This window comes from Candoia aspera, chromosome 7 (assembly GCF_035149785.1).
Source record: "Candoia aspera isolate rCanAsp1 chromosome 7, rCanAsp1.hap2, whole genome shotgun sequence".
Lineage (NCBI taxonomy): Eukaryota > Metazoa > Chordata > Lepidosauria > Squamata > Boidae > Candoia > Candoia aspera.
In genome coordinates, this window is record NC_086159.1 from 51,073,297 (window position 1) to 51,094,157 (window position 20,861).

Below are 20,861 nucleotides of genomic sequence, written 5' to 3' on the forward strand. Positions count from 1 at the left end.
AAATTTTATAGAAGAACCTCCACTTGAAAGCCAGATTAGCTCCGACTTCAACAAATCCCTGGAAAGTGGTGAAAAATGAACTTTTGAGAAGGTCCTTCAGAGATTGATGGCCATTTTTGGTAGCAGTTGTATATTAGTATTGGTAGTTATGGTGTTATTAATAACTTAGTGCTTACTATTATTTACATTATTTTTGTGTTGTTTCTTCATTTTTTACTATAGACATTTAATATATTGCATGTTCCTTGTTGTTAAGATTCTGGAAGTCAATAAAGACTTAGTGGCATACAAATTCAGCATATATTGTATATAGATGACTAAGTAAATGTATAGATTTCAGGCTAAATTAAGCTCTGTCATGACATGCATTAATGAACACTGTAACTGCACGCTAAACTATGCATCTTTTAAATCTGTTGCTGAGCTAGTGATTAAAATAACTGCTGATGAATATACTAGTTAGAATTTATATATATCATGCAGCAGACACAGTTCTACACAGTGTTTTTTGACCATCTAGCTGTTGCACAGAGAAAAGCAGTGAATAACCTAAAACCTAAAATATAAGCCGCAGGTGATATGTTTGAACTTCATGGCAAACATTATTCATACATATTTAATTGCTCCATTGAGACTTTTCCTGTTTTGGACAAGCTTCAGGCATTATTTCCATTCCATTAGTAAGTCTGCAGTCTGCACATTCCTTAACCCCAAATGATTGATTCTGTAAATGTCTTACCACTTATTGACCTGAGCTCTAATTGAAGTTGCGTATAGCTTAAAACAAAATGTATGTTTTCGAAATCCAGCCAAAATATGCTGTAATATCTGGCATGTCTTATGGCAGCTGAGAATAGAAGTATTTCTAAAGTGCATGAATGTAGATTTCGTTCACTCAAAAAAAGTTTTTCGAGAAGTAGCTCTTAAAGCTGAAATGCTGCATTACACAAGCCTTTCTACCTCAAGGATGAAACAGACAGACAGACAGACAGACACACAGGGATGGATATCCTGGTCCCAACATGCAACTCTGGTAGCACTGCTGATCAACAACAGGAAGGAGGTATTCAAATTATTTAATTTAATTTTGCCAGGCGCTTCACACTCTTTACATGCTGGAAGCAGCTGCTTCCTTCCTATAACAATATTCTCTTTCTCACAGGGTTTATTACAAAACTCCCAAATGTCTCTTAATTCATCAAGGCCTGCCCAAACTTTTCATCATTTGAATGATTTCTGCATCCTAAATTATTCTGTGCCTGAATTTGTCCTTCCCATGGTTTCTATGTATGTCCCCTCAATGTCCCTTTGGATAAACAATTAAGCAAACTCCACAATCAATACAATCTTTCCTCACTCTTCTGTAGTTCTTACATGGAGATCTCTTCATTAAGTATAAAACCATATTCAGTCCTTTTGGTGTTTATACAATATCAGTGAGGCTAACAATCAACAATAAAATACCACAATACTCCCAATAGTGTAACAAAGGAAAAACAGATATATAGAGATAATGTACTAAATGTACTAAAAAGCTTACAATATAGGTGGAGCTACTGAAAAGTGTTTTTTTCCCCTTTTGTCTCCATGAACAAGGTGCATCTCCTGCAGCTGTGACTTACAGAAGGGTAGAAAGAACAAAACAGCTGCTTTACTGAGGTCTCTGTGTTGTTGTTTGATGGCACTTAATCTATCTATCTATTCTATTTATACTCCCAACCTATCTCAAGTAGTCAATCTTTATAAAGGAAAACTCTTAAAATGTAACAAACAGAATTGGAAGTCTTATTCTACAGTTAAGGCAGAGAGCCATAATAAAAACAGACACATTTGTAATGCGGCTATTTGTTTTTTCTATGGTATTTACAGCACATGTTTTGATCCTTGTGTTTTTGACAGAGCTGTTTCCCCACTAGTGACTTATAGAGTCACCCAGCCATTTCTGAGGTGATGTAATGACAGACTATTTATATTGCCATAACCATGGTTGGATGACAGGATAACTGTCTCTTAGGGAAATGGCCATTTTTTTAATAAGAATTTTATTATATTATATCTCAAAGCATAGTTAAAAATACAAAAACAGAGAGTACAGTAAAGATAGAAGATAGAACTAATAGAAAAAGAACAAAAACTATAGATCTGGAATAAATACAAGGGAAATGGCCATACAGAACAATCTCTCGACCAACTCTGCCTCTGGGCGATTGGAATTGAAAGAGATGGCCCCTAAGACATTTTGGATGTAAAACCTTTAGGTCTTCATATATAATCTTTGGCACTCTGAAGTGCCTTTGAAACAAATTGATACACAGGGCAGCCCTAACAGGTGCCAGCAGCATTTTTACTGCTGCATTCTGGGCCAACTGCAGTTTCTGCAGGCTCTCCAAGCATGCCCTGGCCCACTGCAATAATCTAGCTTTAATTATGGCAGGTGTTACTACAGATGATCATCAACATTGCACATATTCCTGCTATATTTAGATTTCTTTTTCTGAAACCAGACACTTTCAACTTGCTCATCCAGCTGTGATCCTTCCTGATAGCAATCAAGCAAATACTTAAAATATTCTGTCATTCAATATGCTTTCCTGCTATGATACCTTTGACTATAAGGTTGTCTTTGTATTGCATACATATGTTTTATAAAATGTCTTGCATATATAAAGTGGCCTATCAGTTTCTGGCCACAAAGGAGAAATGGTTGAAGTAGAACCATCTTCCTTGCTGAAGCAAACTATCATCTGCAAATCATTTATGTTTGCCAGCAATCACATGGCTTCCTTGGAACAGAAATCCCTTTAAAGCAAGACCAAAAGGGTAGTCTTCTCAAACTTTGAAAGAAATAATACTACTAAACAACATGTATTAACTTGCTATGAGATATGGTGTAGCTAGCCATTCTAATAATATGCTAAAATCAGAGTTCCATTCTTCAAAAAATATTTAAAATTAAAACAGTACAATAAGCTGTTTGCATGCATATATCTTATCACATACATATAGGAAGTGCTTCCTACTTAGTCAGACCATTGATTCATCTATTTCTTTTTTAAAATATATCTACACTGCTTCTCATTTACATGAATCCCAAAGTGCTAGCCCAGCCTCTTATATTCTGAAGAATCACAAGTCTTTCAGACAGAGCTTTTCTAGTCCTAGAAATGCTGGAAACTTTCCTTGGAACCTTTAGCATGTTAACTAAATAAAAACACAGCAAGTGCCTTCTCTGCTGACTTTGACTGTGACTCAAAGTCATACAGCAGGTACTGGTTTCTGATGAGATTTTGTATAAATTGTTAAGGACAAATTTGGAACAAGTGATTTATTTATACTGAGCTCCAAAGCACAATTTTAAAAAAAAACCTGACAGCACAGTAGTGTTGAGCCACTTTTGTTAGTAATGACTAATGAAGAAATACTTAGTTTGGGTTGTAACCAAGCTATGGATAACTGTCACTAAGTTTGACCAGCAATTGGTATGCCACCTGTAACTCAGCAATCATGTTCTTTGCTACACTCACCAATAGGAAATCCAGTGACAGTTGGGAATCAGAGAGCACTCCTAAACTGTGAACCTTCTTTTGGAGGTTCACAAACCCACATACAGTAAGCTTCACCTCAGTTCCAAAGTCAGCTTTTTCATTACCCTGTCACTTCTACTAGCCTGGATCTAATTTCAGTTTGTCTTCTCTATTCAAGCCCATTATGAAATGAGGGTACTGATTATTTCCTTAGAAGTTATGAAGCAGGAGAACTGGGTGTTATCAGAACACTGATGGCACCAAATTCCAATGCTCCAAATGACCTCCTGCAGTTGTTTCATGCAGATGTTAAATACAGTACCCTGAAGTCACCCTAGAATCAATGATCTAGGTATTGAACAGTAGTCCCCTAGCATCACCTTCTGGATAGGACCAACAAGAAAGCCTGGAATCACTGCGAAACAGTGTCCCCAAGGTCTGAACTCATTAGGTAAAAAATATTGTGGTTAATGGTATCAAAAGCCACTGAGAGGTGCAAGAGAACTAGCAGATCTGCATTGTCCCATCTAGTTTCTGGTATAAGTCATCCATAAAGGAAACCAAAGCAATCTCAGTATAATATCCTAAATGAAATCCCAATTGAATTGGGTCCAGAAAATCAATTTAATCCAAGTGCATCAAGTGCTATGGGGACACACTTTCTCAATCACCTAAATGAGGAACGGATATTTCTGACTGACCAGTGACAAAAGAAGTCTACCATGTTAAGGGAGGGCCTTTTAAATCTTTAACAGTTTCTTTAAGATGTGCAAGAAGATGTCCTGTGCTCATGGAGCCATTAATCACCTCTCTTAAATATGGATTTAATCAGCCAGGAAAAGCAAAGGTCAAGTAGTCAAGCAGTAGCCTGCATTTCTTCCCACACTCTGCCCACATCCTCAACATGCAGAAGCTGAAAGGAATCCTTCTTTGATTTGTTCCTTCACCAAATCACCTTCATTGACCTATGACCTGGTATCTGGATGCCATATCGAAGCAATGTCATCCAATGTTCCTCTGTGCAGTGTTCCACTCTATGTATGTATGTATGCATGCATGCATGTATGTGGGGTCAAGCTAGCATCAATTTACATTGATAGGTGATGGTGGGTTTTAATTTCATCAGTCGTAATCCTCTTTTAATAGGGAATGAAAATTAATATTTCACACACACCATGGGTCTTCCCAGTTTCCTTTCCTAACCACTGTGCCTAAAGGTCATTTTAAATTTGAGGTGGCAGCTTCTTTGTAAACAGAGATGTCTGAAATCAGGGACCAAATCTTATTAAAACTCTTGCAAATGAAAAAGCTTCCTAAGTAACCCATTAATCTATTATGAAAAGCCTTTATTTTGTTTAATTAAGGGTAATCAAAGACATTTGACATTCTGTGTATTTCAGGGGAATTCTGAATTAAAACTAGTTGCTGAACTAAATCTGCTGATGGGGAAAACAATACTACCAGACAACAGAAAGAATGAATATGCAAGGACAGAAAGAAATCAGTTTCCGAAAAGCTGGGGTGAGGAGAGAGCTGAGCTTTGGAGGTCAACCAATTAGAACTATTTCAAGGAGAAAGTTTAATCAGCATCTGGAGGACAGATGCATGGAGGTGTGGTGGGGGGTTGAGTGGGCTGGGAAGCATTTGCAATATTCTCAGCCATACTCACAAGTCTCAGTGTATGTGAATGCTGTCAGAGCAACCAATGCATTTTACATCTGCCAGCTCCATTTTAATGCAGTCTTTCAGCAAGTCCTTTTTCCTTTACTTTGACTATCTTTGGAGTGAAAAACAAAAGGGACAAACAAAAGATTGTGAATTATAAAAGATGAAACTTAAACAGTTCATTCTATTAACATACTGCAATTTACTGACTGTTTAATCTATCTGATCTATTGTAAATTTTCCTATTTTCTCAACTGTGGTGCAACAACATACAATAATATGGGGAGGGGGGAGAAGGAATGAGCATACTGTCCTCATTATTTCATCTCAGTTACAAAGAAAATTGAACACTTGGATATTGCTTGGGCATCAGAAGGTTCTCCCACTGGAGGGAAAAATCCTATATTGATTTTTGTATTTTTTTAAAGAAAGAAATAAGCAAGAACTTTCCAAGATACCCTTTGTTACATGATAGAGGAATACAGAGCACAGGTAAACTTGCTAAAGCAAACGTTGATCACAGTGAATGTGGTTTTTTGTTATGATTTCAAAAAGATCTTGTATGCACACATTAATAGAAGTTTTGCAAAGCTGGTATTGTGGGAAAGTGAAGAATAACATTGTATTTCAGACTCCCAAACTCTGTAGATCAGGGCAAAGCATTTACAAAATGGGAGCTGGGTAGGAGTATGTACTCATATTGTCTCTGACAACAAACTAAGATCATATTGATAAAACTGTCTGATAAGGCCTGCTTAGATGACTGAGTCCCAGCTTCTCTTCTGTGCACGGGTTCAAATTAAAGTTGGCTGCCAGTTTCTGCTTGAAGGGATGTCCATCATTTTGCTTGGTAATTAGTACCACTGTCAAACTGTTCTTACTGTCAGGAATCTTTTCCTATAATTCAATTGGAATCAGCTTTCCTGTGACTTAAATCCAGTATTCTCTATCCTACATAATGGAATGATATAGAATAGGTCCTGACCTTCTTTTGTAGCACATTCTTCCAGATGTTTGAAGAGTGCACTTATATCCACACCCTTTCTCCAGTCTTTTCTACTCAGTGTGAAAATACTTTCAATCTTGTTTACAAATTTAGTTTTTAGTCCTATGGTCATCTTTGCTGCTCTTCTCTGAACCTGTTACAGTTTTTCTGAATCCTTCAAGTATGATGCCCAGAATTGTACACAGTATTGAAGATGAGTCCTCAGTAATACAGAATACAAAGAAAAAATTACTTCCATAATTTAGAAATTGTACTTCTGGTGATGCAATATAACATTCTATTTGCCTTTTTTTCAGCCACATCATACCAATCCACATTCAGCTTGTAATCAACTACTATATCAAGAACTTTTTCGTAAGTTCTATTATCAAGCCAGTTATATCCCGTCCTATTTCTGTGTATTTGATTTCTGTTTAATAAGTGTGTAACTTTGAATTTATTGCTGTTAAATCTTATTGTGTTATTTTCATCAAATTTCTCTAATCTATTGAAACCATTTTTAATTTTACTTCTACTTTATAGGGGAATTTTGCAAATTTTATTTCTCATCCAAGTGATAAATTTTTCTCTGGGATGATCTGTCCCTAACCTGATCCTTCATGTCTTCCAACAACGTTCACATTGCCACTGTAACTGAGTGCATCCACCTTGCTGCTTGTCATCCTCTTCTTTTCTTTCCTTCCACCTTTTCCAGAATTATAGACTTCTCAAGACAGCTAGGTCTTCACATAATGTGTTCAAAGTATAATGATTTGAGCCTAGTCATTTGTACCTTGACTGAGACATCTGGGTAGATTTGTTTAATGATCCATTTGTTCGTTTCTTAGCCATCCAATTTATTCTCAGAAGTCTTCTCCAACACCAATAGCATCAATGCTATTTCTATCCTGCTTATTCAAAGTCCAAGTTTCACTTCCATAGGTTGTCACAGGGAAAACTATTGCCTGCCTGATTCTGATCTTTGTAGGTATAGACACATCATAGCATCTGAGTATCTTTTCCAAGTCCTTCACTGCTATCCAACCAAGTGCTAATCTGTGGTATATTTCTTCACTGCTTGTTCTTTACTGCTGATAGTTGATCCTAAAATACAGAAGGTATTTACTACTTCTATATCTTCACTGTCTATTCTAATGCTGGTTGACATCAGTTTGGCTGACATTAGCTTGGTCTTCTTTACATTTAATCTTAGTTCCATTTTTTCACTATGCTTCTTGACTTTCATTACTAGACCTTGAAGATGATTTGCATTTTCAGCTACTGGGGAATCATCATCAGCATAGTGCAGACTACTGGTGTTTCTTCCTCCAATTTTAAAATGACATTCATGTTCTTCCCATACAGCCTTGCTTAAATATGTCAGCACAGAGGTTGAATAAATAAGGGGAAAGGATACTTGTCATGATGAGCCAGTCTGTTTCACCATATTCCATCCAGATTGTAGCTTTCTGACCTGCATATAGGTTTCTCATTAGGACAATGAGATGTTCTGGGATTCTGATTTTTCTAAGCACATTCCACAGCTCCACATAATCAACACAACTGAAGCCCTTCTAATAATTCAGTGAAGTATATATTGACCTCTTTTTGGTATTCTCTGGCTTTCTCAATTATGCTGCATGTATCAGCAATAAGGTGTCTTGTTCCTTGGCCTTTTCTAAAGCCATATTGAATATCTGGCATCTTCCTTTCCATGTATGGTTCTAATCTGTGTCAGATAACCCTAAGCATTATTTTGCTACCATATGAAATTAAGCATATTGTATAATAGTTTTCACACACTGTGAAATCTCCTTCCTTTGGTAGGGATATATAGACTGACCTCTTCCAATCTTTTGGCCACTGTGCCATTTTCCAGGTATGCTGACAGAGTTTGGTTAAAACCTTTATAGATTGTTCTGGGTGTTTTTAGATTTTTTAATCCCACCTTTATTATTTTTATAAATAACTCAAGGTGGGGAACATGCCTAATGCTCCTTCCTCCTCCTATTATCCCCACAACAACAACCCTGTGAGGTGAGCTGGGCTGAGAATGACTGGCCCCAAGTCACCCAGCCAGCTTTCATGCCTAAGGTGGGACTAGAACTCACAGTTCCCTGGTTTCTGGCCTGAAGTCTTAACCAATAGACCAAAATGGCTCTCCCTGTTGCTTTACACATTCCTGTAGGTATTCCTTTAATTTATGTAGCTTTCTGACTTGGCAATGACTGGAGTGCTTATCTTATTTCAGCTTTTAATACTAGAGCTTCTTGTAAGTAGGGAATATCGTCTAAGATATTTTGGATGTTGACATCTCTACTGTACAAAATTTCAGTATAATCCGTCTATCTTTGCTTGATCTTCTTTGAATCAGATTGTATCAGGACATTGGCATCCTTTTTTATACCAATTTGAGATTGGAACCTCCTTCTGAGTTTGGAGATTACTTGAAAGACTTTTCCTGTTTTTTCCATGTCTATTTCCATCTTCAATGTCTTTACAGATGTCATTATAATATTGCTTCTTGCCTCTTCTAACAGCTTTCTGATTTTTTTCTTCCTGAGATATTTGTCTTTCTTGGCTTTGGCACCTCTTCTCTTTTTGACAATTTCCACTGTTTGTTTTTACATCCAGTTCAATTTCTTTCCTTAGCCTTTGGCATTCTCTTTTGACATTAATTACATTAACAACTTCTTTAATTTTATACCACAGTTCTTCTTGTTCCCTATCACTGAGGTTCAGGACTTCAAAGCAATTCCTGATGTTCTCTTTGAAAATGGTAGGTACATGATCAAAATCTTATCATACAAACTGGTTGGTTTTCTTCTTCCACTTTAACTTAACTTGGAACTCGCACATGAACCGTTCATGATCTATTTCCACAGTTAACCTCAGTTCACATCTTTGCTGCTATAACTGAAGAACAGACATATTATAACTGCTGAAAAAATGGAATAGCATTTAACTTTTTAGTGGAATTCTGAACAAGACTGGTGACTTTAGATTCCTACAAGTTGAAGAAACTGGCCATGTGAAGTCACTTGGATGTCCTACCATCTCCAGAGACAGAGCTAATCTAAGTACTTGTACGTTCCAAAAATTCTCAGAGAGAGAAGTCAATGAGAACTGATCCTTCAGCTATATTGAAAAATTAAGTTTTTTTAATTTTGAAAATTGTATAAAGATCAGTTTCATACAAATCTGGATAAAGTTCTGAGTTTTGGTTTAGTTGTAGCTGATTGCACAACATGCTGCATTGTAGACTATGATTAACAAACTGCAACTGCTATATTCAAGCTACATACTAACCCAAAAAAGCAAGCACATTATCGCTTAATACGGTTTGGTCAACATGCTAAGTCATATGGTGCTTTGCTTTATTTTTTGCTCAGCAGCTGTGCTATATAATCCATGGTTTATAGTGTACTGCAAACAAACATGATATGTCAGCACAAAATATATAGATCCAGCACCAGAGAGTGATGTTTTCCCCCTCTTCTTTAATGCAATCAATACCATGCAGATATTCAAGAGTTATGGTGCTTATATCACTTTCCATCCCAGCTAAAAGAAATCAGATGAAAGGTACTGTGCCCTTTCTTGGTGGAAGTTATCAAAGTTATGCTCTCAGAGCAACTGGAAAAAGGCTGCAATTGTCCATTAGTCAGAAAACCTGTGTCCAATTCTCTTTTAGTAGGAAAGGATATAATACAACTGATAACATTTTGATTGTTTTTTCCAAAGGCTGGAAATATTGGCTACCGGCTGTTAGCCCAGGAAATGGTACAGCTGGTTTCTGGCTCAAGGTGATAAATATACTGAATCAGAAAACCAGCATTTTGCTCCAGAAGCATTAACCATCAGGAGGCACCATATGACCAGTTTAATCCTTACTGGGACTCTTCAGGCATGGGTAATCAGATGTTATTCTATGGAGTTCAAACCCTCTACCAGGATTGAATTCATGGACCTTCACACTTTAGATTACTATATACAGTACAACAGCTTTACCTACTGGTGCTAACTGGTTCTAGGAAGGAATATTCAGAAGCTATCAGAATGGTATATACAGTCTACCTTCCCTTAAGCTCTCAAAACAGAGAGATACAGTTGTTGCATTATACCATGCCCCCATATATGGTGTTTCACATGACATCCACCACCCCTTCAGAAGAAAATAGCCTCAGTCAGGATTCCTGCTTCTAGGGTTAATTCCTAATTATAAAATTATAGACTCATAGAGTTGAATTCAGATTTAGATCACTGATTCTCCTTCAGGACAGAGAAAAAACAAAAACAAAAATAAAATACCTCGTGTTCTTCAAAAACTTTTTGTGATTTCCCACTCTATCATAAAACTCTGGGATTTCCTGATGATCTCCTATCCAAATATTATTAAGAGCCAGCTCTGCTTAGCTTTCCTGAGATCAACAAAATTGGCTAGGTGCTGCAACTGCTAAGAGATCCAAGCAAAGCCTATCTTTAGCAAGTGTGGCAAACCTTCAACTCCAGAGCCGAGGAAGTTTTTGTTAGTTAAAAAAAGCAATTTCGGGCTTGACAGAGCAATAGTCTAATGCAGTATAGGGCAATTTCTTATATTCAAAACATTTAATTCCATTCGTTTAGATTATTCTGCAAATTCAGTCATTGCAATTTGTAAAACAAGTCAATAATTTATTTAAATGTATCATGGCTTAGTGTGGAGACACACAAGTTCTTTTATGCCTCATTTGGCATTTAAGTAGCATGCCATAGACTAGAATTTTCAAAGTAGTGGGTAGGGCCAAATAAAAACTAAGTTCAATTCCATTTGATTTCCAGTAACATGTAATTAAAATTAAATATAGTTAGTTATTATTATCCAATCAAGCATTTAATTATTTTCTCTTTGTGACATATCAGAAAGTATAATTCAGTAACTACTTTTTGAGGTTTCTATGGATGTACCAAGATTCTGGGTCATTTTGCACCTTTGGCTTAGCACACTGTGATCCTAGCTTCTCTACCAGGAGTGTGGGCAGCTTTTTTTTTTTAAAATAAAAGTAAATAGGGATAGTGTATAACAGCAACAGTACCTACTATATTTTAGAAGGGCATTCCTAAATAAATCCACTTGTTTTTAACCGACTAATCCCAAAGGATGATGTCTAATCATCCATCATCAATCTGAGATCTTATCAGTCTTGGTTTCACTGAATGCTTATGACACTGCTTAATTAAGCTTATAAAACTGGATTTGTATTTTGTTATTTAATTTTGAAAGGAACAATTATCTAAAGACAAATCTCCATTATACTATATAAAAAAGTATGCTTTTAAATAAGAAATCGCAAGCTTAAGACAAGCTTAACAAAAGCAAAACACCTTGTTTTAATATAAAGCATTATGTAATCTACTGAGGTAGCATTGATTCATGCCTTTGAATACATTTTTCTCTTCCTTGAATATTCACCCACAAGATTCAACTCGTACTCAATTAAATTATATTTGCCAAAGTGGTTAAAAGCAAGAACTTCAAACACATAGCAATATGTGGCATGGGGATTTAGAATATTGGCTGCACAGTTTTGTGTTTTATAGCATATTCCTAATTGGTTCTACACAACTAAATTGTTCAAACTAAGAGGGATGAATTGGATTGGGGGAAAAAGGCATTTTCTTTGTCAAGTGATAGCTATTTGTGTCCAGAAATGGTAAAAGCTTTTTTTTTTTGCTTGTCCATTTTTAGAAGGGATTTGCATATTTGTTCTAAGTGAACCCATTCTGGAACTATTTAATGCTAATAAAAGATACACATTTGGAAGGTCACATGTGTCCTCCCAAATGCTATACTGCCATGTAATTATTTTGGCCATGCTTTATAGGGATGAAGAGAGTTGGAATTCAACAGGTTATGAAAGGTCTCAGAATCTCTATCCCAGGGTGAACCTGGAAATTCACGTTTGTGATCTATTTTTCATTATGCTAAATACACACACACATATTTATAAATGTCTGTATGAAATAGTTGAGCACAAAGAATGTGCTTAAAGCCGAAGAATGTAGCTTACAGGATTTCAATCAATATCCTTTATGGGTTCCTAACATCCATTCTTATATCACTTACCACAGCAGATTTTCAGTTTAGGGACAATGAAATATAAGAGAAAGTAATTTATGAAATATTAGAACTGAATAGGATATTCTGGAAATTATTTCTGCTGCAGATAAAATTCCCATCTTCTGTCATTACACTGTTCACTTGTATAAACTATTGTCTCTAAATAATATGTGTTATTTTTGACACAATGGGCAAACACAGGGTTAGCACCCTGAAGAGGCTCCCATGAATTAAATGAATTTAAATTAAGAATTTTTTAACATCTCTACCTTGGATTTTATATTTTTATTTAAGAATATTGTTTTTATTGTATTTTAATCTTTGTTTATTCCAGTTTTATTGTAAACTGCCCAGAATCGCTCTTTGAGTGAGATGGGAGGTGATGAAATTCAAAATATAAATAAATAAATAAATAAATAAACCAGCTGATAAATGGGATGGACTGTTAATGTTCTGTAATTGTTCAAGAAACACCTAAATTTTCAGATAGATGACAAGAGTCTGCACTTACAACAGATGCACATGCACCATGGTTACAGAAATGAAATATCAGCCCAGTGACTGACTGAATTCTATCATAAGTTCTACAAAATCAGATGGAAAATTTTGTAATGATAATATGTCACTATATATCTTTGTACTATTTTACAAACCAAACCAAACCACACCACACCACACCACAATACAAATCACTCTGGGATAACCACAAAAAACATTTAAAACTACCAATGGCTGGATTCCTACAAAACACTAAGACAAAACTAAGCACATCACATAATAGCTTAGCACAATGTGTAAACCCATTAACTATATATTGATTATTTTTCTTATTATTTTTATTCTTTGCCTTTATTTTGATTTTGTGACTGTTTTTGAGATGAGTTATTGATTTATGATTTATATATTTTTAAAAATGTAATCTTGGAAGCTGCCAATAGTCCTCAAATTGCGGTAGGATATAAATGAGAGAGACAGAGAGAAGAGAAAGAGCATGTGTGTGCTAGCTAGACAAATTAACTATACACAAATGATCTCCAGCACAGCTAGCTAATACTATAAAATATGTAGCACGATCTTAAAAATAGTTGTACTCTGTACCATATGCCATATATAGAAATAGGTCTGCATAAGATTTCTAATTTCAGCCTATAATTTAATATTCATTGTGTAATTCATCTTAGGATCCTAATGAAGTATAATTTAGAACAATACTGATAAAACAGGTTTCACTGCATACAGTATAACAATAACATAGCTTATAGTAGCACACATATTCTAAAATTGTGAACACCCTCACTGTTCATGTGTTAATCAGCTTACTAGTGCCAGGATCTCATCACACTGCATTGCTAACACTCATTGCAACTGAGTGCAACTGCACTCATTACATTCAAGATCTAACATGATTGTCATAGTGTCTACTTTGGGCACGAATTTTGGACTTTACTACTTACAATCACACACACAGACATATGATGCTTAACTTAAGATACCACTAAATATAGCTCATAAAATAAATTCTAGTTCATGAAAATATATATTAGTCCACATGACCTTGCTATATTTAACTGTATTTGTTTTTCCTTTCCCCTTTTGCTGTGTTGACTAGAATAGCCAAGCATCCTGTTACTAATGCCTGAAATATAATCAATAAATAAAGCCACCAAATGAAAAGCATTGCAGAAGACATTTCATTTCATTGCCCCCCACTAAAAATGAAGTCACATGTTGCCTTTATATTAAAAAAAACAAAAAGACCCATTAAAAAGATTTTTAAGGACAGAAAAGGACTTCTAAAACATACTTTTATTTGGCGATGTTCACAGTGTTGTTGCAGATTATTTGAAGGTTAAAAACAAACTGACAAATTTTGAAATCAAACTCAAAACAAAGCAAAACAATAACTGCTACAGAAAAACAAATGTGAATCAATTCTACAGTCCTCTCAGGAAGACTTGAAAAGATTACTGTACAATTTGTGAAATGGCAAAAAATATGCTCCTACTGCACATACACTGGTAGCCGAAAATTGGAAAAGAACTCTTTACCATTTAGAGATATCAAAGAAATCCATCACACATTTATTTTCAAGCAAAATGTTACAATCTACCACAACAGAAGCCACTATGACATGAACAGACAAACTATTCTTGGACTCTGTAAGTGCTCTTCTACTTGGTTTGAAAATGTTGGAAAGTTGTATACAAATGTTGTTTGTTTGCTTATATGAAATATTTTCAGATTTTGGGGTGGATATAAATCTTTCCAAGACAGCTTGCAATAAAAAAAAATGCAATAATAAATTTCACTATTAATAAAAGATTGTGATGGTCAAAGAATAGTATCACCACAAAATGCTAAAAATCAGAAACTTTTGTATATTTTTGAGAAGGCTATATACCAAAAATGCAGGTATTTAGGAAAGTTGCATATAGGATGCATACAAAATGCTACAATTTTTCTTGCAGGCTGATAAGACTTGACTATATGAATGATCCAATACATTATTTTATGTTATTCAGTATAAATTGCACTATACATTCTATTATACTGATTGTTCAGATTTTATTCCTTTTTTAAAAATATTGATCTATGCATCAGAGCATCAGTTTTTGGTCCCAGTACATGTTTGTGTTCTGGTCCCCTCCAACACCATTCCAGAATTATCTTTCATTAATGTAATGTAAGCAGTCAAGAAACAAAGATTTAATGTCATTTTCTACATTTCTATGTTTGGTTTATACTCTCCATCTCCCCCAAAGTGCTATCAGCTAATATGAGTGGATATAGTTGCACCCAATTACAGCTACATTAAAGTCTTGAATATCACCTTAGAAAATATTTTTTTACATATGAAAGAGAATTGGAGGGAGAGTAGAACAACAACTTTATGATCTTGGTAGAGCAAGGAGGACAACCAAGAAAGCTCTGAGAATCACACCCACAGTCCTGGACCTAACAACAGTAGAGAAATGGCTTCAAGCCCTAACATTCCTGATCCTGCCCCTAGTATTTTGAACTGCAGTCTTGTTCATTCAGCCCATAGAAACCCTTCTAACCTGTGTGAAGAGTCAAGCAAAGAGATGAAGGAGTGCTCAGCAGCAGAGAGGGATCCTGGGTATATGCAGGTCTATGCAGGAACAGCCTGGCACTAGACATCAGGACTTATCAGTGCTACCTGTGCTCAGGTGAAGGAGTTTCCAACGTTTAAGGTCCCACCTAATGCTAGAACAACTCTCTATGATAGCTCAACTTTGCATAGTTTGAGTCACGTTTTAAACCATGAATACTTCATATTCTAGTTCTTTCCGTGAAGCTTTCTGAGATTCCTCAAAGTCAGTCTCTTCATTAGAATACAACCAGAAAATACAGGAAATTTGTATGTAGTATTTAGGAAATGTGTATGCAGTATTCAAAAACATTAAACAATCAGTAATATATGTATACTTTTGTGGAAGGGGAACAGGGTGAAAAGGCCAAGATATGTTAAAGTTCTCAAAGATTGGAATGAGGATCAGTGGAAAAGAGTATTATGGAGTGATGAATCCAAGTGTGAAATTTTTGGGTCCAATTGTCGACAATATGTGAGAAGAAGAGTTGGAGAGAGAGGGACGAATGAGTGTTTGCAGCCTTCAGTGAAAATTTAAACAAACACAATTTTCAGAACATCTTAGCCTAGAGAGACTGAGGCTGCAATCCTATCCACACTTACCTGGGAGTAAGCCCCATTGATAGAGTGTTTGCAAACATTGTTATTTACCTTACTCAGCAGTAAGCCCATTGTATTCAGCAGGACGCAGGTGTAATCCTATCCTACTCACTGGAAACAAACACCTCTACCCATTGAGTATAATGGGACTTACTTCTGAGTAGACATGCATAGGATTGGGCTCTGAGAAATAATTATACATGGTCATTATACCATTGCTAAAACAACAAACCTAATGGTGGCCTAAGACTTTTGCACAGTACTGTATGTGTGTGCGTGTATGTGTGTATACGAGAGAAACACAACATTAGCTTAGGAAAACTTAGGAGATGTAATAAATTTATATCAGTAAGTTTAATAGCTCTCATCTCCATGACTGTCAGACTCTTGGCAGCTGACTCAACTGAAAGTAATTCTGCCAGGGAAGATTCTCACTGTCTTCCTTAACAAGATTTATTGAAATGAAAGAAATAGGGTTACAAGAATCTTAGCAATTGGTTCTTTCCAGTTAAGAACCAGTTTATCCTCCAATAAATTGTGGCAGAGACTTTCTCATTTTTATTGTAGTAGCTTTCTTGTAAATTGGACACGAAGATCATTCTTTTTCACTGAAAACGGAGAAGTCTTCAGGTGGATGCTTAGAAAATCATCTACATATCTTAATTCCACTGCTGCACACTTATCCTCAAGAGAGTGCCTCATTTGGCATCCTCCCCCTAAACCCAGCATATGAAAGAGACAGTGCTCTCACACCCTGTGCGACTTTCTAACGAAGTGAATGGAAAGCAATGAAGAAAAATATGAAGCAAATCCTGTAGCACCACCTCTTTAGGCTGTTGCGGGAGTATGGATAGGGAAATCAGTCTGTTGGCCCCTCCCCTGCCTTTTTGGGAAATAGAACAATCTAATGAAAGATAAATAAAATCAAAATGTATTTTTTTAAAAAAGAAAAGAGAATATAAAAATTCCTTTCTAGCTTTAGGTAGTCACAACCAAACATTCAGTGGCAAAGGAGAAATACAGAGTTCAAATAGCAACTTAAAAGGATTTCCCATGGAAAAATGGAAAGTATATAGCTCTAGTAGCCTACAAGATGATACTGATTTCCTCCTTTTTAGAAGCCTTCCCCACTGCAAAAACATTGCTGAGGTTGTACAGAGAACATAAATACCAAAGAAAACAATATCAGACTTTGAACAGACAAAGTTAAAATAAAAACTAGTATTAAGCAACCGTCCAGCTGAACATTATTTTACCTATCCTTTCAAAGATATTTGTTTTGTCCTGAAACAGACAAGGATTAATCATGATTAATCCTGGGCTGTTGAGGTTTTCCTACTAACGATTAAGACTGCTATTGTACCTAATCATTTTGGCCTGGTGAAGAGGTTGCATTTGATTGTCTCCTCACACGTGCTTCATGCAAATTGCCTGGGGGGAGGAAACCTGCCTGGACTTGTTTCTTACTTCCTCTTCTTTTTCTCTCTGCCGATATGTAGCAAGCCAGGAGAGCTAAGTCCTTTAAATTTTGTTTTACTTTCTATAAATAAATTATTTTTATAGATATGCCTGGTGTGTGTGACTTTTCTGATCTCTCCTGGGCTAAAGGCTTTCCCAGCATTCTGCCAACAGGTTATGTGCCCAGTGAGCAACCCAGTAAGCCCAGTAAAACCCAGAGAGAAAAGAGAGATCAGCTCCACACCTCATGCACAATTTAAAGGCAGGTAGCAAAGACCTGTGAAGATTTTCTTTGGAGCTGCCTGGAGATTTTCCAGCAACTGCCGGTCTATAGGACAACGAAGCTAGCTGAGGTGACTTGCAAAAGAAGGAAGAAGCCATGGCTACCTCCCAGCCCTCAGCAATGCCTCTGGAGCGCCTATCAGAGACCAACTATTTGAATTGGGCCCTGAAGATGGAAATGTATCTTCGCAGAGAGAATCTTTGGCTGCCAATTGGTGAGCAAACCCCCCAAAATCCCAGTGCTGAATGGCTGAGACAGGATGAGCGGGCTAGAGCCACCATTATCTTGGAAGTTGAGGACAATCAGCTAGTCCACGTGCGAGGCATGCAGTCTGCAAAGCAACTTTGGGACGCTTTGAGAGACTTGTATGTAAAGGCAACAGCAGGGAGTAAAGTTACCCTGACGAAAAAGCTGTACAGAGCCTACCTTGCAGAAGGAGATAGCCTTCCTGAGCACCTGCATTATATTCAGCAGCTGTTTGTTGAGTTGCAGGAGAGAGGAATGGAATTTACACCTCTCACAAAATCCTATATCCTCCTGTCCTCACTAAATGCAATGTGGGACACGCTGATTTGTACCCTGGAGGCTATGCCTGAAGCAGACCTCACCCCATCGTATGTTACACAGCGCTTACTCGCTGAATGGGAGAAGAGAGAGGAAAGATTCCCCTCCATCTCTTCTGGAAAGCTGCAATACCAGAAAATGAGGGAAAAGAAGGAAAAGGAAGCTGAGGCCACAGCGCTAGCCAGCCAGCGATGCTTCACTTGTGGTTCAGCTGGACATTTGCAAAGAGACTGTGCCATGAGATCCAAGAGTAGAAAGACAGAGAAGAAGAACACAAGGGCAACACAGAAGAAGGCTCTTCAGACAACCCAAATTGCACAGGTTGCTGGGAAGGGTAATTCTGATGTATGGGTGTTAGATTCTGGGGCCAGTTGTCATTTATGTAATTGTAAAAGCTCTTTTGTGTCACTGTCTAAAACTGAAAGACAAAGTGTATCTTTGGCTGATGGGTCTGTGACCAAAATTATGGGACAAGGTGACTTGTATTTATCCTGCTTAGGAGAAACTGTAAAAGGTGTGTTGTATGTGCCAAATCTACAATCAAACCTTTTATCTGTGGCACAATTGGCTGCAACAGGGTATATCATAACATTTAAGAAAAATGGTTGTGAGATACGAAAAAATGGGAAATTGTGTGCTACTGGTATGTTAAAAGACTCCTTGTACATTGTGCAAAATGCAAGGAAGCCAAGCTGCAAGGCTGCAATTGGCAACACTCCATATCATGACCAATGTGTACACCTGATGCACAGGAGATTTGGTCATGCTAATTTCAAGTATATAGCACAAATGCCACAGCTGTGTGCTGACCTAAAGATAAAACCCTGTGACAAATACTTAGACTGTGTAGTTTGCAAAGAATGCAAAACACTAAAAGCTCCTGTGAGTAAGCACAGTGACAGAGTTACAACTAAACCTTTGGAAATTGTACACTGTGACATTATTGGTCCTTTTGCTCCAAGTCTTGGACAAGCAAGGTATGCAATGACCATCATTGATGATTTCTCAAGATACACATTTATCTACATCTTAAAACATAAAGATGAAGCATTTGAGAAATTTAAAAGTTTTGTGACATGGGCAAATGGAAAATTCCCTAGGCCTGTATCTGCACTCCAATGTGATAGAGGAGGAGAATACCTTTCTCACAAATTCAGAAGGTTCCTAGTGGAAAAGGGAATAGAACAAATTCTTTCTAGCCCTTACACCCCTCAGCAAAATGGTGTTGCTGAAAGAAAGGGCAGAACCTTGCAAAATGCGATGAAATGCATGCTAAAAGATTCACAATTATGTTTTAATTATTGGGCAGAGGCCTTATCAACTGCTTGTTATGTACAAAACAGATTGTATAACTCTGTGATTCAGGACACTCCATTCCATTTGTTTTATGGTGTGAAACCAAAGGTAAACCATCTTAGAGTGTTTGGTAGCACTGCATGGGTTCACATTCCAAAACAGCAGAGAAGGAAAGGAGGCCCCACAACAAAGAAAGCCATCTGTGTTGGCTATGAACAAAGCCAGAGGAGCTACAGGTTCATAATGGGAGAGAAATTAATAATTAGCAAAAGCGCTTCTTTTGCTGAACAAAACTGGGGGAGATTAAACTCTAGCTCTCCAGTTGATCTGACCACCACAAGAGAACAGCAAGGACTTGCTGATGGTGATCTTTTGCCTGATGAGGACATTAAACCAGAAAAGCAAACTGAAGATCTGTCTGATGAGACAGATGCTTCTCAGGAAAGTGATAGGAGTCAAAATTTAAGCCCTGTATTACCTTGCAGATCTCAGAGGAGTAATAAAGGTGTTCCTCCATCACGTTTTCAGGCTGAAACAGTAAAGGCTTTTCACATATTCACAGAACCTGAGTCTTTAGAACAAGTGAATGCTTTACCACCTGAGATTGCACAAAATTGGCATTCTGCCATGCAACAGGAATTAGCATTCTTGAAAGAAAATAAAACATGGAAACTGGTAAATCTACCTCCCAATGAACGCTGTCTGGGTTGTAGGTGGGTTTTCAAACTAAAAAGGGATGCTGATGGCAAAATCCAAAAATATAAAGCAAGGTTGGTTGCAAAAGGGTTCACTCAAAGGAAAGATTTAGACTTTGATAAGACTTTTGCACCAGTTACTAAAGGTGAATCAGTTAGATTACTGTTAAAAGTTGCTGCACTCAAGGGAATGTCAGTTAACCACTATGACATTCAAACTGCATTTCTCTGTGGTGATTTAGACCACAGATTATACATGCAGCAACCCCCTGGCTATGAAAAAGGGGAGAATCTTGTCTGTGAACTGCAGAAGTCAATCTATGGGTTAAAACAAGCTGCTAGATCCTGGAACCAAAAATTAGATGAAAAACTGCAGAGTTTTGGTTTTGAAAAAGGAAAAGCAGATCCCTGTGTATATATGAAGAAGGACAAACAAGGCTGTATGTATCTGTGCATTTATGTTGATGATTTGCTGCTGTTCACATCAACAGAAAAACAAAGTCTTGATTTTGAAGCCTGCATGGAAAGCCATTTCACATTAAAAAGTCTTGGAATTATAACAACCAAGGTTTGGAAAAACAC

General features: G+C 36.8%; 1 protein-coding gene and 1 long non-coding RNA gene across 2 annotated transcripts in view; one reads left to right on the forward strand and one right to left on the reverse strand.

The window, feature by feature from the left end:
- The window catches only part of TMEM117 (transmembrane protein 117), a 237,953-nt gene that overhangs the window by 72,524 nt on the left and 144,568 nt on the right, over positions 1–20,861 (reverse strand). The window lies entirely within an intron of this gene.
- Positions 985–5,367, forward strand: LOC134501228 (uncharacterized). Its single transcript, XR_010068323.1, has 2 exons — positions 985–1,063; positions 4,925–5,367. It is a non-coding gene; the product is annotated as an uncharacterized LOC134501228 (long non-coding RNA).